This window comes from Callithrix jacchus, chromosome 15 (assembly GCF_049354715.1).
Source record: "Callithrix jacchus isolate 240 chromosome 15, calJac240_pri, whole genome shotgun sequence".
NCBI classification, from domain to species: Eukaryota; Metazoa; Chordata; class Mammalia; order Primates; family Cebidae; genus Callithrix; species Callithrix jacchus.
This window is the reverse complement of record NC_133516.1, coordinates 86,520,151-86,539,183: the sequence shown is the minus strand read 5'-3', so window position 1 is coordinate 86,539,183 and position 19,033 is coordinate 86,520,151. Positions and strand designations below refer to the sequence as shown.

Genomic DNA, 19,033 nt, shown 5'->3' with positions numbered 1-19,033 from the left:
AAATGTAAGTCACCAAGGCAGATACTGCCTCTGGCCCCATGGAAAAACATTTTGGCATGCACTGTTCTCAACACCTCTCAGCCCACAACGCTTATATACAACATAGTACATATAATAATATAGAGTTATTATGCAAAGCCAATTCAGAAACGGGGCAGAGATAAACCTGTGTGTGAATGTAAAGACTGAAAGCTAAGCAGGAACAGAGGCACAGCCATCAAGAGGAGAAACACTTGGTAATGGGTAAAAGGGCAGTGAGAGTAAAGGAGCAACTATGAAGCCAGGGGATGAAAGAAAAGGAAGGGACCCATGGAAGAGTAGAATTGAACAAAGAAAACCAACTCTGTCTCAACAGACTCAAAAGGTGAGGCCCGTGTTTCTAGGTGAGGCCCGTGTCTCTAGGATTAAAGTATTTTTAAAAAAGTATTTCAAGATCTATTGGTGGAAATAAACAAGTTGTTTGGATTGTTCCTTTTTCTGAAGAATACGAAGAACTCCACAGCCCATCACCACTGTGTTTGTTTTCGGAAAGACATATTGAAAGCTACTATTATTATTATTATTTACTGACCAATGGATCTGTCAGGTATAAGAGATGATATCCCTGGAGAGGAGCTCTCTCTGTGCCATGGGGGGGAGGCAGAACTATAGCTGCATTTCCTAAGAATCAAAGAACATTCATTTACATTTGAAACAAGAGAGAAAAAAATACCATAATTTTATTGTCAGTTTTGTTCCAATCAGTCCACCCCTCACCATGACTGCCAAGTTGTCCTTTGATAGAAACTCATCCCACAGACAAGATGTAAAATTTTAATGAGATTATTTTGATGTTTACAACCTCTAAGAATGTCCCCCAAAAGTCTTGTGGAGAAGGGCATTTCCTTCTGCTCTTTCTCAGCATGTATCTGCTTCCTAACTTACAGAGTTCTGACACAGATTGGTTTGAATATCCTTGGCTATGCAATAGGTGCTTGCTCCCACGGTGTGAGTTGACAGGGAGCAGGACAGCCTCAGTGACCTGAACATCTTCCCCATTGATGCCAACAATTCCACCATTAGTGATTAATACTTTAGGATAAATCAAGGAGCTATTATGGATTAAGTACTTTGGGAGGCTGAGACAGGAGGATCACTTGAGGCCAGGATTTTCAGATTGGCCTGGGCAACATAGCAAGACTCTGTTTCTACAAAAAATTAAAGAAAAGCACTAACTGTATGTGATGCCACATGGCTGTAGTCCTAGCTACATGAGAAGCTGAGGTGGAGGATCCCCTGAGCCCAGGAGTTCCATTTACAGGGACCTTGATCACACCACTCCATTCCAGCCTGAGTGACAGAAGGAGATCCTGTCTCTCATAATAATAAATAAATCAATAGCTTGATTCTCTACTGTTGGGAGTTAGGATAAGGCACATCGGGGAAAAACAGCAAGGAACCCCAAAACCTAAATTGCTTTTCTCCCAAAATGGCTGCAGTGAATTGAGCAGTAGAACACTTGTGCTTAAGTATCTGTTTCTGTTTTCTAGTCCACATCCTGACCAGAGGAAAAAAAGGGAAAATAGGCTTAGGAAAGGGATGGACACATGTGCTAAGGTATTTATCATAGGTTAAGCTTCCAGAGCCTGTTCCCTCTCATTCACACTGTTCTTCCTTTCTGATTCTCATTATGAAGGATGTAGCAGTGAACAATACACAACCATATGAGCGTGTCCAGAAGGTCCAAAGCCCAGCAATGCCAGCGGAAGAATCCCCATTCCTCACAGAGAAAGCCATCACTGTTTATAAGGAAAGCCTTCCAAAAATTAAACTCATTTTATAAATTTTTCATTTTAAAATCACACCCTCAAAAAAGACAACCTTGTTTTCTTAAACCCATTTCATTCTTTGTAGAAACAGAATTATTGCATTTTTCAGCTGGAAATCTTTTTTAAATCTAATTGATTTTTCTTGCCACTCATGCTGTTGATTACTGACAGTGGGTCTTGTGAAAATAGCTTCATCCATTTTTGATGCCTACCATTCAGTAAACTTTTGAAACAAATGGACATGAGTGTGAGGAAGGCTTGTGCCGCTGTTACAGGCTGTAAACTCCAATGATGGGCACTAAGAATCTCCAGCCAATTAACGAGCTTAACCCTCACCTATGATAAAGCATAATGAGACAGGCAGCCAGCTTTCTTGATCATCTTTAATCTATATATTGTTCTTGCCTGTGTACTTTGCTTTAGCATTTAGATTTTTAAGATGCCAACATTTTAAAAATTCCTCTTCAATAAGGCAATGTGGTACAAGCATGTATATATAAGATTAGACATAACTAAATAAAATTCAATTTGGAAATTTTTTTCCAATCTGCATAAAAAGCTAGAAAAAGGTAACAAGGAAGTCACAATGCCTATCAATTGCCTTGACTTGTCTTATGAGCCAATCAGAGGAAACCAGTATTTTTGATTTAATCTAATTGCTTAGTGGTATAAGATAGCAGAATATATATACTATACTTGCTTTGTGGCTACTCTTTGAAAATCTAACAACTGAAAACATCCATATTTTATAATTACATTTCCTATTATAAAAATTAAAATTTGCTTTGTGTAACAGACACTGGGTAAAACAGTTATTATGAAATTATGTTTATCATTGAGAAAATAGACATACTTGTGCAGAGTGTTTAAGAACATGTATTCTAACATCTAGCATACCAGCCTCTGTAATGTACTTGCTATGATTGTGGTTAATTATAACTTTTCTAACCCTTAGTCTGGATAGGGTTATAATAAAACAGGTTTTAGGTTGGAAGGTTATATAAGACACTATATGTAGCACACTTGCTACGTGAGAAGCAGTGAAATTAGCATTCAATATATTAATAACTAGCTGGATGATTTTGGCTATAAAAGAAGAGAACATCCTGACTCAAACTGATTTATACAATAAGGACTTTTATTATCTCACATAATAAGAAGTACACAAGTTGGGCAGGCTCCAGAGTGGCGTGTCTGACCGTTACGTTGCCATCTCTGTGGTTCCTGGCTCTTCCTTCCCTATTCTTTCAATCCAGAGGTGCAAGAAAACGGAGAAATTTTTAACAGTTTATTTTTCTCATTTCTCATGGACAAGAATTGGATTGTGTGCAGGTTAACATAGTGGTAAAGTCATGAAAACTGGAATAAGATGACTTGAGTTTGAATTCCAGAATTGTGCCTCATGGCTGTTTAATGTTAGGCTTTGCTTTATTTATCTGTGCTTTAAATTCCTTATCTATAAATGGAGGTCATAATGTTGCATTCTACATTGGATTGTTGTGATGATTACATGGGTTAATACAAATCATATGCTTAGAACAGTAGATGGCATATAGAAAACGTTTAACAAGCATTTGATTTTTAAATTCTAAGCCAGTTGCTAAGAAGGGAAAATAGGATTACTATTATTGGTTTAGATTAATAAGACTATATTAGCTGGAGATAAGATCATGTTTCATTAAATCATGCAGGAATATAGAAATCTAACAACAAAATTGAGTTATATTGAATAGGAAACCAAGTCTGACCACTACACTCAAAGTACTATGACTCTTACTCCTATTCCTATTATCTTAGTAACATCCTTACGTTACCTTCCCAAATAACAATTAAATAACGGAACTGTAGGTGGCCCTACATGATATTTTTTAAATATGTGAATCTGAACCATCAACATATTTTTGCCAGCAAGTATTTGGACCAAAAACAACAACAACAAAGCACAACTTATTATCGCCTATAATATCAATAAAATAGGATTTTATTTTAGCCTCGAGTCATTTCTGAATCCCAAGAATCCAGAGCTTCTGGGCCCTTCTGTCCTCTGAGGAATCATCATCCATGGGACCCTAGTAAGGTGAGGTTTCGATAAAAGGAAACTATAAGAGATTGGAGTATAAGGAGCAGGTGGAGAAGAGAGGATCGAATTCTAGACAGGAGCAAAATAGACCATTTATTTATCTCTATCTCTTTGAAGTTCAAATAGTGACCAGTTCATTGTGGTGCTCCCCCAAAATGACTGATCGATAAAAGGAAGAGTGAATAGGCACACATGGATCCTATGTGAGGTGAGCATCCATTCACTCAAAAACTTTTTATTTACATACAATAAAATTACTTCTTTTAGGGCACAATCTTATTGGTTTTGATGAATGCAGAGTCATGTAACCACCAACACTATAAAAACAGAACAATTTTACTGACTTTCTCCCAAAAGGCTAAATAAATAATTAAATTAATGTATTGAATGAATATCAATTGAGCTTCTACAGCATGTCAGGTACTAAATGTCTAGGTATGGATTAATGGTTAAAAAATATGACTTCTGGCCATGTGACAATTATAGCTAATTGTTTATATGTTCACAGCCATCCATAATCTGACCGCAAAAAGGGTTAAAATTATACCAGAATTAGTAAGAAGTAAAACTGGATCAATTTTATTATTTTAAGGCTTTCATTTCCTTTTTAAATTTGTTTGTTTGTTTACTTGAAAGCTCTTAAGTTCTTCTGACCTAATTGTCAGTGTCTCTCACTTCTTCTGGAGGTAAGAATATCCATAGAAGATGAATATAAATATCTGGAATTTCTTACTGTGGCTTCCCAAGCCACTACTACTTTTTGCTTCAGCCTGTGATAGAGCATAAAAAATGCAGTAGGGATAAAGGCAACTTCAGACCTAGATATAAGAGCATTTGAAAACTCCCAAGGAAGATGGCAGCAATGTTATTGAGAGGATATGGCATAGAAATATAAGCACCTAGCTTCTTTCAATTATTCTCTCAAGAAGGCCTGCTTTCAGATTCATTAGCATAATGGATGTTTTGTGTCATGATCCAAGCTTTGCTTGATAACCTAAAAGTAAGGGTGGGTTCACTTATATTGGCATGGTTGAATGAAGTGTTTCTTCCCCCTCTTCACGACAGGAAGCATAACAGTTTCCACATTAATAATGACTACTGGGAAGAAGGGAGATAAATGATCAAACAAGAAAAAAAAAAAAAGAGTCCCAGCTTCTCAAATCAGACACAAAGAGCTGAGCAAATTGTTAATAGTGCTATCCACTAAAATCTCAAAATTTTAAGATCTACTTATTTCAACACACATGAATGTTATGTTAGCTCAAAGAATCAGGTAAGCGTTCTTGCTGTGGTAAAAGTCCTTTATGGTTATGGGTATCTTGCACATCCCTGCAATCTTAGCACAAAAACAGAGCTAAGTACAGAACTGGCATTCAATAAATGTTGGTTGAATAAGTGACAAAAAGGAGGCAGGTTAGCTGTCCTGCATGCAAACACAGACCTCTTATAACAAAGCAAACTTCTATTTGGGTAAATCCCACTACATTTTTTTAAAATTTCTTCATCCAAATGTTGGTGCAACAGAATGTGATATATACTGTGGGCTTTTCAGTTTGCCAATTAAATGGCTGAACACTGATCACCTTTTGGATAACAAAGATCCATTAGAAAAACATTAATAGTAACTCTAGAATTTATAATCCAGTGTTGAATGCCCACTAATAATTCGGGGGTTAAAAGATGTGTAAATCATTTGCTTTCATCTTCTGTTACCACTTTCTTTATATCAGGGATAGAACTGTTAAAAATGGAAAACATATGTGTGCAAATGCTAGATTTCTATTATGTGTATAATACTGCTTTGGCATCAAATATTTTGAAACCCCAGAAATTTGAATCAGTGTTCATGGAAGAATTACAAAGGCAAATGCATTAACTGAAGATAAAGCTAGAGTTCATTTAACATTTTACGTTCTGTCTGGCATAACAGAAGAAATAGAAGAGGGGAAAACATTTTTTTTTCTTTTTCACTAACAATTGGGAAAGCAATCTTCGGTTTCTCTTGCCTTCTTCCTCTTCTTCCATCGCTCCTTGTTCTGAAGATGCATTTCACACAGCTACATTGTTATTGGACAATCTATTTCCTACCTCTTTTGAAAAAGTATCCAGCACTTTGATTAAACAGTTTTTGGTCCTCACATTCCTATACTTTTCAACTTTGACAGTTTAATTTCCAGACTCAGAACTTTTCCAAATCAGAAAATGCCAGATTTGTGTATTGTCACAGGTAAAAATCAAAGCAGTCTCATTTATTTCCAAGGCTGTTTAGCTGCCTTTGGACATTTTAAATATTATGACCCAAAAGATTATTTCTACAGCTTATAGCTGCAGTATGAGCTACCACTGCAATTAGTTCTTATAAACTTCCCAAGACAACAATCAACACTGTTATGACTATTGATAATGAAACCTTGCTTTTTTATGGTGCTTTTTATGCGAGCTGATCCCCAAATATTCTGCAAGCCATATTCTTGGGTATCACTTCACCCATCTTTAGGAGGCAGCCACCGTAGGGTAATAAGTAATAGCTGTTTGACACAGCACCGGCCTACCAAACACCACATTAAGACTATTATTCTCTCTTGAAATCTCCAAACAGATATAATAATAGCAATCATAATAGCTATGTCTTTTATTGTGGTCATTCTTTTGCCCTACTCATGGGCCAGAGGCATTTTTCAGTAAAGAAAACTGATAACTTCACTAACAAGCACCCAAAGAATTAGCCTATAAAACTATTGGTCATCAAATCCAGCCATATCTTATATTTGTCCCTTCTCCTTCACTTGAAAATAATAGTAAGCAACTTATTACATCATAGGGTGATTTTTGTGACCATCTTTCAGCTGGCTTTCTTATCTCTGTGCTCTTTCTCTATATGTAGCTAAGTCCATCTCAAAAAGAATATTCAATCCAACTCATGTACAGTGGCTCTCTGCTGTCTACCACATCATATACAAACTCCATCACTTTCCCTTCAAAATCACCCATCATTTAGCCTATTCACCACTCTCTTTTCCATCCTTGTCTGAATCTGGCTAAATGTGCTGCTCTTAGCTTCAATTCATATCCTATCACCTGGCCTTATTCTTTTGTATTTTACCTTTGTGCACTGGCTTATGCCAAATTCTCCACTGCCCACCTTCTCAAATGTTTCCTCCATCAATATGACGACAAGTCTAAGCTGTAAGAATTCTTCTTTAATAAATTCATTTACCAATGGAATTGTTCTTTAACCTACATGATGAGCCTTTACTTACAGTATATAACACTCATGCTGAGAAAGCTGGGGTTATTGTTCTTATTTTTTAGGTTAGACTATTCTAAATAGTTCTCTAAACTATTCTCTGCAAGGCCAAAGGTATGCTTGCTTTCTTCTTTTTCTTTCTTTGGGAGGTAAACTTTTTCATTTTTAAAATTAAAAAACTTGACATTTAATAGTTGTACATATGTATGATACATATAATGTATAGTTATCAGATCAGTGTAATTAGCATATCCATCATCTCCAACATTTATCATCTCTTTGTGTTGGGAATAGTCAATGTCCTCCTTCCAGCTATTTGAAACAAGAGAATATATTATTGTTAACTATAGTCATCCTACAATGGTATAGAACACTAAAACTTATTCGTCCTAAATAGTTGTATCCTGCTTTGATTCAACCAAAGCATCCAGAACACTGCTGGGAAGCCAGGAAGTCCAAATATCAATAAATATTGATATCAATCCATAAACATTGATTCACTGTAGGAGAGGTATATGCCCAATGAAAGTGAAGAAGAAGCAGATCTATGGCAGCACATACGCAAACCCACATTCAATCACACATATTTACACCTTAGAAACCTTCCTTTTTCTTCTGAAAAAAGAAAAAAAAAACTGGGTCAAAGTGAGTGTCAAATGGGTGTAAGTAGACATATTTGCAGGATGATTTGTGAAAGACATTTCTATGCTAAGAAGCAGAGCCAAGGTTCCTGGTACTTTCAGTACAATGCAGAGAACGCTGTGCTAATAGTTATAGTAAATCCAGTGAAAACTCACAATGAAGGATGTGAAAGCCTAACACCCAAAGGCAAACTTATTTTTCTGTTTATAAAATTGCATTCTTATGCAACAACACGGAATCATAAAATTAAGAAGTAGAGGAGCTTTGGAGGTCACCCAATTTAACCCTTCACTTGATATGTATAGTCTTGACATAATATCCCTGGTAAGAATAATCTTCTACCTTGATAGAGCTTGGCATGAGGCTAAAAAATACCTGCAATAGTTCAATCATTATGCTCACTCTTAAAGCCAGAAATGCAGAAATATAATCGGCATTTTCAGATACTTTATGGAGTATTCTATATGTATAAAGAATTGCACCAGATGCAGTAGGAAATGGAGAATTTCATGGATTTATAAAAAATAACCTCTGCTCTCAAAATAGGTAGGGAGGTATTAGTTTACAGAATAAAAAAGGAAAAATAAAAGGGAAATTCTAAGTATAGTACTAGTACAGAAGTAACAATTGCAATTTAAAATTGGAACACAATGCATTATTGGCAAAAATTATTGCATATGGAAGAGCAATCAGCACCATTTTATGATGTTGCCCTGTCTCGACTACTGCCATGATCTTGTCAAAGTAGTGAAAGGATGAAACAAACCAAAGAGCAAACAACTAAACAATCAACCAAGCAACCAAAGGTTCTTTGTTAGTATTAGGAATGATGGGTATGAAAACACAAGCCCCATTGGATAATAAGGTGCATAATGTTGGGAAACATACCAAATTTTTGTTTGTTTAAACCAGTTGTTATAACTAGTATCATATCTGGCACATGGACAGACTCATACAGGGAAACATAAATCCTGAGTCATTTTTTAACGGGAAGTGGTGTGATTATCATACCAATCGGAACAGAAAGCAGTAATATCTGGTCTTCATAACTGACTTTCAATGGGGTAAGTATTAAATAAAGTGAGAAATGGGTATTAAAAAGCTTCCAATAATCGAAGTGTTCTTTAAGGTTAGTATCAGGTTTCTACATCTTTCTATTCATCCTCTAACATAGTTAATTTTACTTTTTTATCGAAGTTTGAAAATTGTGTTGTTGTGTTGTTTTCCCAAGTAAATCCTACTTGGAACCCAAGTTATATAAATAGATAAAAGCAAAGTTGGCAAGAGCAATAGTTTTTTTTTTTTTTTTTTTTTTTTTTTTTTTTTATAGGAAACATCTCGAGAAGCCTCTAATGAACACTAGAAGTCCTTGGAACAGAGTTTTAAAACCACTGCCCTGAAAGATTCACTAAGTGCATTACATATCTAGGGTGCAATGTTTTTGTTCTTGTGTTAGGGCTTTATACAATGCTGATTGTAGGAAGGAACAATAATTTCCAAGGCTGACATCTCTGAACTGTAGTATGTCTCAGAGATTGAAGATAAGGAAGGTTTGGATCCTACGTTTCATAAGTGACAAGGGAAACTAGTCGAAATCAAAGGAGAGACATCTTGCCGTGATGGAAGTTAATAGGAATCTGTGTGATATAGAGCACATGAATGCTCTACATGAGAAATCTCCCACAAGGCAAGTATGATACGGGCTTTTTGAGATTCAATAAATGCAAAATCATTTGGTATGTTTTAACAATGTGTTGTGTGTATGTTACAATATGAAATGCCACATGTGAATAAACCAAAAGAGAGTGATAATTTAAAAAGCTAAACTAAACAAAATAATACAATAAAAATAATTCTTTTAAAATTATTCAAGGATGAGAAGTAGAATCAACCTTGTGGAAGGTTTAAAAAATTCACAGCTTAAAAATTCATATCATGACCAAAAACGTGAGGGGAGGTGGTATTTTTATCTGGTTCCTCTTGCGGCCTAGATGAGATTGCCCTCAAACTCATGAAAAGTAGTCACCCCTTCATTTAGCGTGTATTGAGTACCTACTATGTGGAATCACATATTAGTTATTATAGGGATGCAGCAGTTAAACAAAAGTCTCTGACTTGTGGAAGTTCACAATCTAAATGGAGAGAATCATGCTTTTATAAAACCGCTGCTAGGATATATGGCATATTGTGCTAAATTCTATTAGACATACTGGGGTTAAATCAGTGGGCAATCTTGAAAATTGGAGAGAGGAGCTTAGAGCTTAAATGATGAAATGAGAAAACACCAAAAGTAGGTTTAGTACATAATAATACCTGTCTTTGAGGACAATCACTCTGATAATCCTGTGTACACGTGTGTGCGTGTGTGTGTGTGTGTGTGTGCACGAGCATGCATGTGTGCTTGTGTATGAATGCAAATGCATGCAAAAAGAAAGAGATTTAATTTTTATTTATTTATGTTTTTAGACAGGGTCTCTGTCTGTCACCTAGGCTTGAGTGCAATGGTGCTATCTCGCCTCACTGCAACCTCCACCTCCTGGCTTCAAGCAATTCTCCTGTCTCAGCCTCCCGAGAATTTGGAACTACAGGCGCATGCCAGCATTCCTGGCTATTTTTAAAAAATATTTTTAGTAGAGATGGGTTTCACCAAGTTGGCCAGGCTGGTCTTGAACTCCTGACCTTAAGTGATCTGCCCACCTCAAACTCCCAAAGTCTGGGATTACAGGTATGAGCTACCACACCAGGCCAACAGGGAAGAGATTTAAAGCAAGTAGATCAGTTAGGAAGCAAGGATAAATCTAAGCCTTATTAGCTAAACCAGCAACACATAGAGTAGAAAGCACAGGATGAAATAGAGGAAATACACTGTGAATGCTAAGAAGGAATAGGATGGTTTTAGGTATCTAGGTAACAGATAATCTGCACCTCTAAAAAAAAAAATGCTACCAAGCAAAGAAACAGATTGTTGTCACTTGGGAGCCCAAGATGAACCAAATCTATTTCTCATCTGGATCTATATCCTGCCCTTCAAAGTAGATAATAAAAATAAATACATTTCAAAATTAAATAAATAAAAGGAATTCAGCAGTCAGTTTTAGGCAAAACAATGTTCTATCTTGACAAAACTCCCTACCTGAAGTTCCTTTAGCACTATATGTTCTCACTATGTTTTCTTTCCTCTTTCCCCCTCCTGCAGCAGTCTTGTTCCTTGGGATTTTATCAAATTGGATTTTAATCATTTTACATTTCATGAGAAGACATTGTATCCCAGTGCCTCTGCAAGGGTCTCAGCTAGCCAACTTCTACTACCTAAACAAAAAATGCCTCTTACTAGCAGTGTCCTTCTCCTCTTTCCTGCAGAATAACCCCTATGATTGTGATGCAGTTTAAATTTCTCAAGAATATAAGCAAACAGGATGAAAACAAGGACTTAAATGCCAAGGCCTCTTTCTGTCTTCTTGCGCTACTTCCTGCTGTACTTCAGTCCCCACAAAGCATGAAAACCTTTGTAGATATTTGGAAACAGTTTCATCTATGGTAACTTCCTCAAATAATTTATCTGCTTAGAAAATAAACACATGGTCCCTATGGTTGCTGTTTGCAGTGGTCTAAGGAGGAAGAAGTTGACACACCTAGTAACAGCTGCTGTCTAGGGGGACTCACACAGTGCTGTGAAGAAGAGGTTGTTCATGATATAAACAGGTATCCAGCAAGAAGGACCTGCCCATTCCAATGGAAAACCCTTATAAAGAACCCCTTAAGAAATGTATCTTGCGTGGCAAGCTTATAGATTACAAGAATGTACAACTTTTGTCCCAGTATGTTTCTCCATTTACTGGATGCATTTATGAAAGGCACATTACAGGTCTTTGTGGGAAGAAATGGAAAGAAATCACAAAAGCAATTAAGAGAGCTCAAATAATCAGGTTTATGCCAGTTACATACAAAAATCCTTCATATCTCAAGGAACCTAAAGTTTGTAACATCAGATACTACAGGGAATAAATTCTATCATGCTACCACCAATGAACTTATATTACAGTTTTAAAAAAAAAAGAAAAAAGAAAATAAACACGCTAGTAAGATCACAGAAGGGCATAACTTTTGTAATCAAGAACTCCCCATTGGAGAATGCAATCTATGCTTGGTGGCTGCACATTAGACGGTGAATTTGGGTAGCAGGAAGTGGTTAGAGAGGGAATAATTGATTTGGAGAGTGTATCAGTCCATTCTCACACTGCTATAAATAAATACCTGAATGTAATTTATAAATAAAAAAGGTTTACTTGGCTCATGGTTCTACAGGCCGTACAGGATGCATGGCTGGGGAGGCGTCAGGAAACTTTCAATCATGCTGGAAGGGGAAGCAAGCATGTCTTACATGGCCACAGCAGGAGGAGGCGAGTGAAGGGGGAGGTGCTACACACTTTTAAACAACCAGCTATCCTGAGAACTTACTCACTGTCATGAGAACAGCAAGGGGAAAATCTGCCCCTATGATCCCATCAGCTCCCACCAGGCCCCTCTTCCAATGTTAGGGATTACAATTTGACATGAGATTTGGGCAGGGACACAAATCCAAACAGTGTCAGTGGGCATGTTGACAGTCCCCAAGAATATAGTCAGAAAAAAATGTAAGAAAATGTACCTAATCAATTGCTGCTAGAAACAAATACTTTTGACCTCCTAGTCTTTTTAGTAGTTTTTGTTATTGTTGGCCAAAGAAGTGATATTTGTTCTAAGTACATATAACATATTTATAATAGCATTATGACAAACAGCTTGGATTTAGATCTGAATATGTTTGCTCATTTTTATTCGATTATTTTTTCAAATGACAAATGTTTTTGAGATTATATACTTGGTCTCCAGAACGTCAGAGGTAATATGTACAATAAATGTCAGGTTCTATGCTTTGTCTTGGGGGTATATACATGCATTACATGAATACAGTCCCTGCTCTCATGGAACCTGAAGTTCAATTGGGGCAATGGACACTATTCAAATAACTGCTCAAATGAATATATAATTATAACTATAAAGGAAAGACAGGCAAAATACAAGATGCAAGGAGAGTTCATTACCTGAATGTGGAGATAGGAAGATTTGGATTTTTTTTATCCCAGATATTTTAACATTTTTCTGTTAAAAGCTAGAGTATTAGAAATGATATTAGCTGGGTGTGGTGGCTCATGCCTGTAATTCCAGCACTTTGGGAGGCTAAGGTGGGTGAGGTCAGGAGTTCAAGACCAGCCTGGCTAGCCTGGTGAAACCCTGTCTCTACTAAAAATACAAACTTTAGCTGGGCATGGTGGCAGGCACCCACCATGTAATCCCAGCTACTCATGAAGCTGAGGCAGGATAATTGCTTGAACCCAGGAAGAGGAGTGCACCCTTGCACTCCAGCCTGGGAAACAGACTGAGACTTCATGTAAAAAAGAAAGAAAAAGAAAGGAAAGGAAAGAGAAGGGAAGAAAAAGAAAGGAAAGGAAAGGAAGGATATTAAACAAGTTAAATACCTGTTACAGTGAGGAAAAGAGCTGTTCCATAGGGGAGATTTCTGGGAGAGGGAAAAACATGGGTGATGTGATTCGAAACGACTTTTGGCTAATAGAAAAGGGTCATACAATTCTTCTTATGATGTAATAAACTGCTCATTTCAAGGCTGAGGAAGTAGAGGAAAAAGATAAAATGTCAGATATGCCTGGATTTGATGACCAATAGTTTTATAGGCTAATTATTTTGTTACCTACAAAAGTTATGCTTTCTTTACTGAATTGCATCTCTATACGTAGGGCAAAGCAACCAACATAAGACAAAGCATAGCCATTATGATGGCTATTACTATAAAATTTTTCTAAAGTTTTGAAGAGAGAATAATAACCTCAGTGTGATGTTTTGTGGGCAGTGCTGTGTTAAACAGCTATTACTTTTACCACAAAGATGGCTGCATCCTTAAGATGGGTTAAGTGATTCCATATGATTTGTAGAATACTGAAAGAGCTGCTGAAATAAAGGCAGCAAATGAGTGCTGCTAAAAGTCAGCCAAGAACAGCCCAAGATAAATTTCATGGTGATTTGTACTCCAGGTAATTCTTTTAACCATTAGTTTTGCCCTGTATGTAGGAATTGTGCTTGGTCAAAGAAATAGTATTTGTTCTAAGTACATATAAAATCCTTATAATAGCATTATAACAAACAACGTGGACTCAGATCTGGAGACGTTTGCTCATTCAGTCAATTATTTTTATCACATGACAAATTTGAAAAATTCATACTTCATCCAGGTATAACTTAGTTGTAAAAATCCGAACACTGCCAAGCAATTCAAACACCCTTACTTGAGTCATCACGTTTCAGCTTCTTTCATCCTTCCTTCTCTAGAGTTATGCTAACACAGTAACAAAGGGCAGATTTACAGTCCAAACTGAAAAGTTGTAATTCAACACATAATTCTTCAGTCGTCAATGCCAAATGAACACTGATGATGAAGTTCTGAACTGACGTAATTATTTTAAAAATACTTCCAAATCTACACAGAAAATTTATGTCTATAATGAATTAACATATCCAAAACGAACCCGTTTGCTAAGGAGGCACATTGTTCACAGTATCAGAAACCCTTGCAAGTGTTGCATGATGATAACATCCATATAACTTATGCAAAGTACAAGCCTCCTAAATACTTAGCCTTTATATGTCCCCTCATTTTCACAAAGCACTTTCAAATTGTTGTTATTCTTCATCACAATATCCTAAGACAGACAGCCATTATTGTTCAAACATCACACTCCCATCTTCATTGCCACTGTGACCCAAGACTGATATTCCAATCAGATGTCTATGCATCTGATTTTCTTAGAATGAGATTAAGAATTTAGATCTACAGATCCTATCACAGACTTACTGAATGAAAATCCCTTTTGTAGGAATCAGGGATCTATATTTTTATAAAGATCACCCAGGTAACTGTGTTTTAGTCTATCCAATGATTGCATTTAGGAACCATTGTTGTGGAACAGTCATGGAATAAAACTTAAATATGAAAAGATACAAGTTTTGTTAAAAATGAACAGAACATATTCTGTTTCAGCTTAAATGGGAATTGCTACCCTGATCTGTGCAGGTAGTCTCCAAATGTGTTATGTTTGAAAGGTTCTTTTAAATTAAAAAAACTAGAAATCATTCTCCCATGGAAATACCTTGGTAGACACTGGTAGACTCCAAGAACATTCATGACACCTCTGTGGCAAATGATGTCCCCAAATAATAATGCCATGAAGAACTATTTCAGTTATTCCTAAGGTTCTTTTCATAAAATACATTTTCTACAGGAAAGTAGATACCATATTTTAGAAATTAGTTACCTTATTTGTTTAGAAAAACATTGAATGTTTAAATTAAATATATATTAAACTCATATATATTGAAATATATATATGATGGTGAACAAAACAGAAATAGTCTAGCACTCACGAAACTTACAGTCTAATCTAGAAGTCTGCCAATTAAAACAAGCAATTCGAGCATCATGAGTGCTAATGACAAGATGCTATGGAGATGTCAAAAGATGCAACTCGATTTTTTTCAGGGTAGATATTTCTTTTCTTTTTCTTTTTTTTTTTTTTTGAGATGGAGTTTCGCTCTTGTTACCCAGGCTGGTGTGCAATGGCATGATCTTGGCTCACCACAACCTCCGCCTCCTGGGTTCAGGCAATTCTCCTGCCTCAGCTTCTTGAGTAGCTGGGACTACAGGTGCGTGTCACCATGCCCAGCTAATTTTTTGTATTTTTAGTAGAAACAGGGATTCACCTTGTTGACCAGGATGGTCTCGATCTCTTGACCTTGTGATTCACCCGCCTCGGCCTCCCAAAGTGCTGAGATTACAGGCGTGAGCCACAGCGCCCGGCCCAGGGTAGGTATTTCAATATGAGTGAAGACGGAATAGACAAAAAGGTTAAAGAAAATAAGAAGACCGTCTAGAGAAAATCTTTCCTAATACCATTTCTAAACAGAATGGAGAAAAGGCAATGAAGAGCCACCTGTGTTTTGATATTGTTTGCTTGCCTTTTTAGTAGGGATATCTGAGTCCCACACCAGGCCTACTGAATCTGAATTTTAGGAGAGAGTTGAGCCTGGTAATGTATATTTTTGTGCATTCCCATAATAGGATATATTTCTTGAGGTTTTTTTTTTTTTTTTAATAAAGTTTCAAATTTTAGCATCACAATGACTTTTACGGATTTACCCAGAGAGGTCTGTAAACAAAGAACACAGGGTGGAGTCAAAGCTTAGGTCTAACTGCTGGTCTCTGTTTACACCTGTGTAAAATATAATAAATACCTCCTTCGGTTAGTATCTCCTTCGAGTTTTCAAATTTGGCCTTATTGATAGATTTTGACTTTAGGCAGATGCAGGCTGCTTTGATATACAATGAAGAAGAGAATTATCTGTATGTGACCTCTGGAGCCTGAATGATTGAAGTGGTGGTGATAAAACGAAACTCATAGATGTCCTTTTTAAGAAAATACCCTAGATTTAAAACCGAGGAAACAAGATAAGTTTGCATCCTATACCTCCGGCACAGCCATGCACACTTTTGTAAGTACCAGATAAATTCAATTTAATTCAGCATGATTGCGTGTTTATTGTATGGAAGGCACAACATAAAATGTTGCAAGACATGTACAAGTAAGACATTGGGCCAGGCGCGGTGGCTCAAGCCTGTAATCCCAGCTACTCAGGAGACTGAGGCAGGAGAATTGCCTGAACCCAGGAGGCGGAGGTTGCGGTGAGCCGAGATCGTGCCATTGCACTCCAGCCTGGGTAACAAGAGTGAAATTCCGTCTCACAAAAAAAAAAAAAAAAAAAAAAAAAGACATTGACTTTGAAGAGGTTTTTAATTTGTGGGAATAGAGGATAGTATCAGGTAGGAAATAAACACATACACAGGTATTAGGGCAGTGTATGGGGTTAGTTAGAGCATATGGGACCTTGAAGCAGGCAGGATTGGGTATGAACATCGGTTTCAACTTTTTGGTTGGGTGATTTTGAACAAGTTACTTTATGTTTTAGAGCATAAGTTTCCTTATTTCTAAAATGATGACAAGGTAGTATTTACCATATAAGATAGAGTTTCTGGCATACTGTTATCATTCAAATAAATGACAGTTGCCCATTTAGTATTAATATAGGGATCATCTTTATACTTTAGTGAATGATCAACATTTCTGATCAGAAGACCTAGAAAGGTTTCTAATAGGCAAAGATTAGATCTAAAAGCATCCCCGATAATAAAAATAGTAAGAAGGAAAAAATAAAGTGATAACAAAATTAGGTCGCATATTGAGGAAGAACAAGGACACATCAGAGTAGAGAGGAAAATAGGCAAATGAGCAGAGGAAAAGTTGTAGATACTGGGTTGACTAATTCTAATGACGGAGGACATTTTAATGTGAATAGATATGGGAGCCGTTTTATAAGCAATAAGATTTTTGAACAGGAGGAAAAAACATTATCATATGTGCTGTATGATGTCAACTTTATAACAGGTTCAAAAGTTGAACCTGGGAGAACAGAAAGTAGACTCTGGAAGACTCATTCAAAGACTAGGTCACATGAAGAATTAGAAGGCTCTGAAGTTATTATCATCATCGTTATAGCTAAATTTATCCAACTTTTATGTATTAACTAAGTTTTTACCACCACCCATCATGCATTCTACTACAATTATTTCCAGTTTACAGATGAGAAAAGAGAGGCACACAGAGGTTAAGTAATTTAATAGATCTTAATAAGTGAAAGGACAAGAATATAAATCCTGACAGTCAACTCTAGCATTTGCATTCTTACTCATTATGTTACACTGAATCTTGGAGGTAAGTACAGAAGTTCGCTGTCATTTCAAGACAGAATCAATATGACCAAGTAACTGAGTGAGAAATGAGGAGGAACGAGGAAGTCAAAAATAACTCAGACATTTTGACCTGGGGTAACTGGGATTTGGGGATATCTTAAAAATATAAAATTTGGTACAATAGAGTTTATATTTTAGCAGGAGGGTTTAAAGACTGTGTTTCAGGTACCTGCAAGCACACTTGAGTTTCAGATACAATTGTTACTAACAGACTCAGATACCTGATTGAAAGACATTTTTAGTATTATATATATTTTTAGTGCCTTTTATGGGATCTTACTACATTTAGGGCTTTCTAGAATTCTTGCTTGCTTGGTACTGAATCTTGCTGGTTGATTTTTCCAGTTCTTTTTCATTGTTGTTCTCTTCCTCAAAGATTTCATTTTTCTCTTTCCAACAAGAGATTCTTTGACTTTACTGTATAGTCACAGTTTTGTTTTCCTTTCACCATTCCTTGGTCTGTTTGATTCTTAGAATACATTTATCTTGAATTTCCAATGAAGTCTTCTAAATGTTTTCAGATTCCTTGTGATTTAACTTTGCATATTATTTATTTTTTTTTCAGTTCTCACATTTTGGCACAGTTTCATTTCCTGGAGATCAATAGCTCAATAATAGATTTCTTCATTTTCCCCCTCTCCCTCCAGAATTTTGTGATTTTACTTTTTACACATTTACACATATCTCCAGTATCAGTTCTTGTTTAAATATAAGGATTATCTCCAGACATATTCTTTTCATTTGAGTTTTAAACACCTACTGTAGAATATAGTCACTTATCTTATCTGAAAATATTATTTTGTCTTTTTTTCTCCCCATGTGGGTATTTATACACTCCATGTATGGCCAACTCGTAACCATGAATATTACTACTTGTTCTTCTTTTACAGATGCTCTGTGTTCCTCCATATTTTAAGAGCAGGCTCATGGTTTTGAAGAGACAGTTTAGAGTGTATCCCTATGACCTCATTTTATTATTTGTGTTCTTCCACAAAGAGGGATTCTATCATACAGTGTTTCATTTGTACTATAAGGTTTTTACTCCGTTTCATTTACACCCTCCTTCACATACAATGCTTCAGATCTCCCTTATGTATCCTCCTTTTAGATTTTGCAGGCTACACTCATTATACTCTACTGGTTACCATTCCTCCTAAACGCCATCTAGTATTAAATACAGCTATCTTAACATATTCAACAGATGTTGAATACAGTGCTGTGCTTTGAAACATTCTAATTATCTATTGTCATTCTTTAACAGTAAATTAATGTTCAGGCTTTTTAAATTCACTGTAGTAGCATGAAAGCTTTCCAGGAGAAAATTATTTATCTAGCTGTTT

The 19,033-nt window shown here is 36.2% G+C and overlaps 1 protein-coding gene and 1 pseudogene across 4 annotated transcripts in view; one reads left to right on the top strand and one right to left on the bottom strand.

The window, feature by feature from the left end:
- Positions 1-19,033, bottom strand: part of LSAMP (limbic system associated membrane protein) — a 633,432-nt gene that overhangs the window by 373,045 nt on the left and 241,354 nt on the right. The window lies entirely within an intron of this gene.
- Positions 11,257-11,865, top strand: LOC103788387 (small ribosomal subunit protein bS18m pseudogene; annotated as a pseudogene).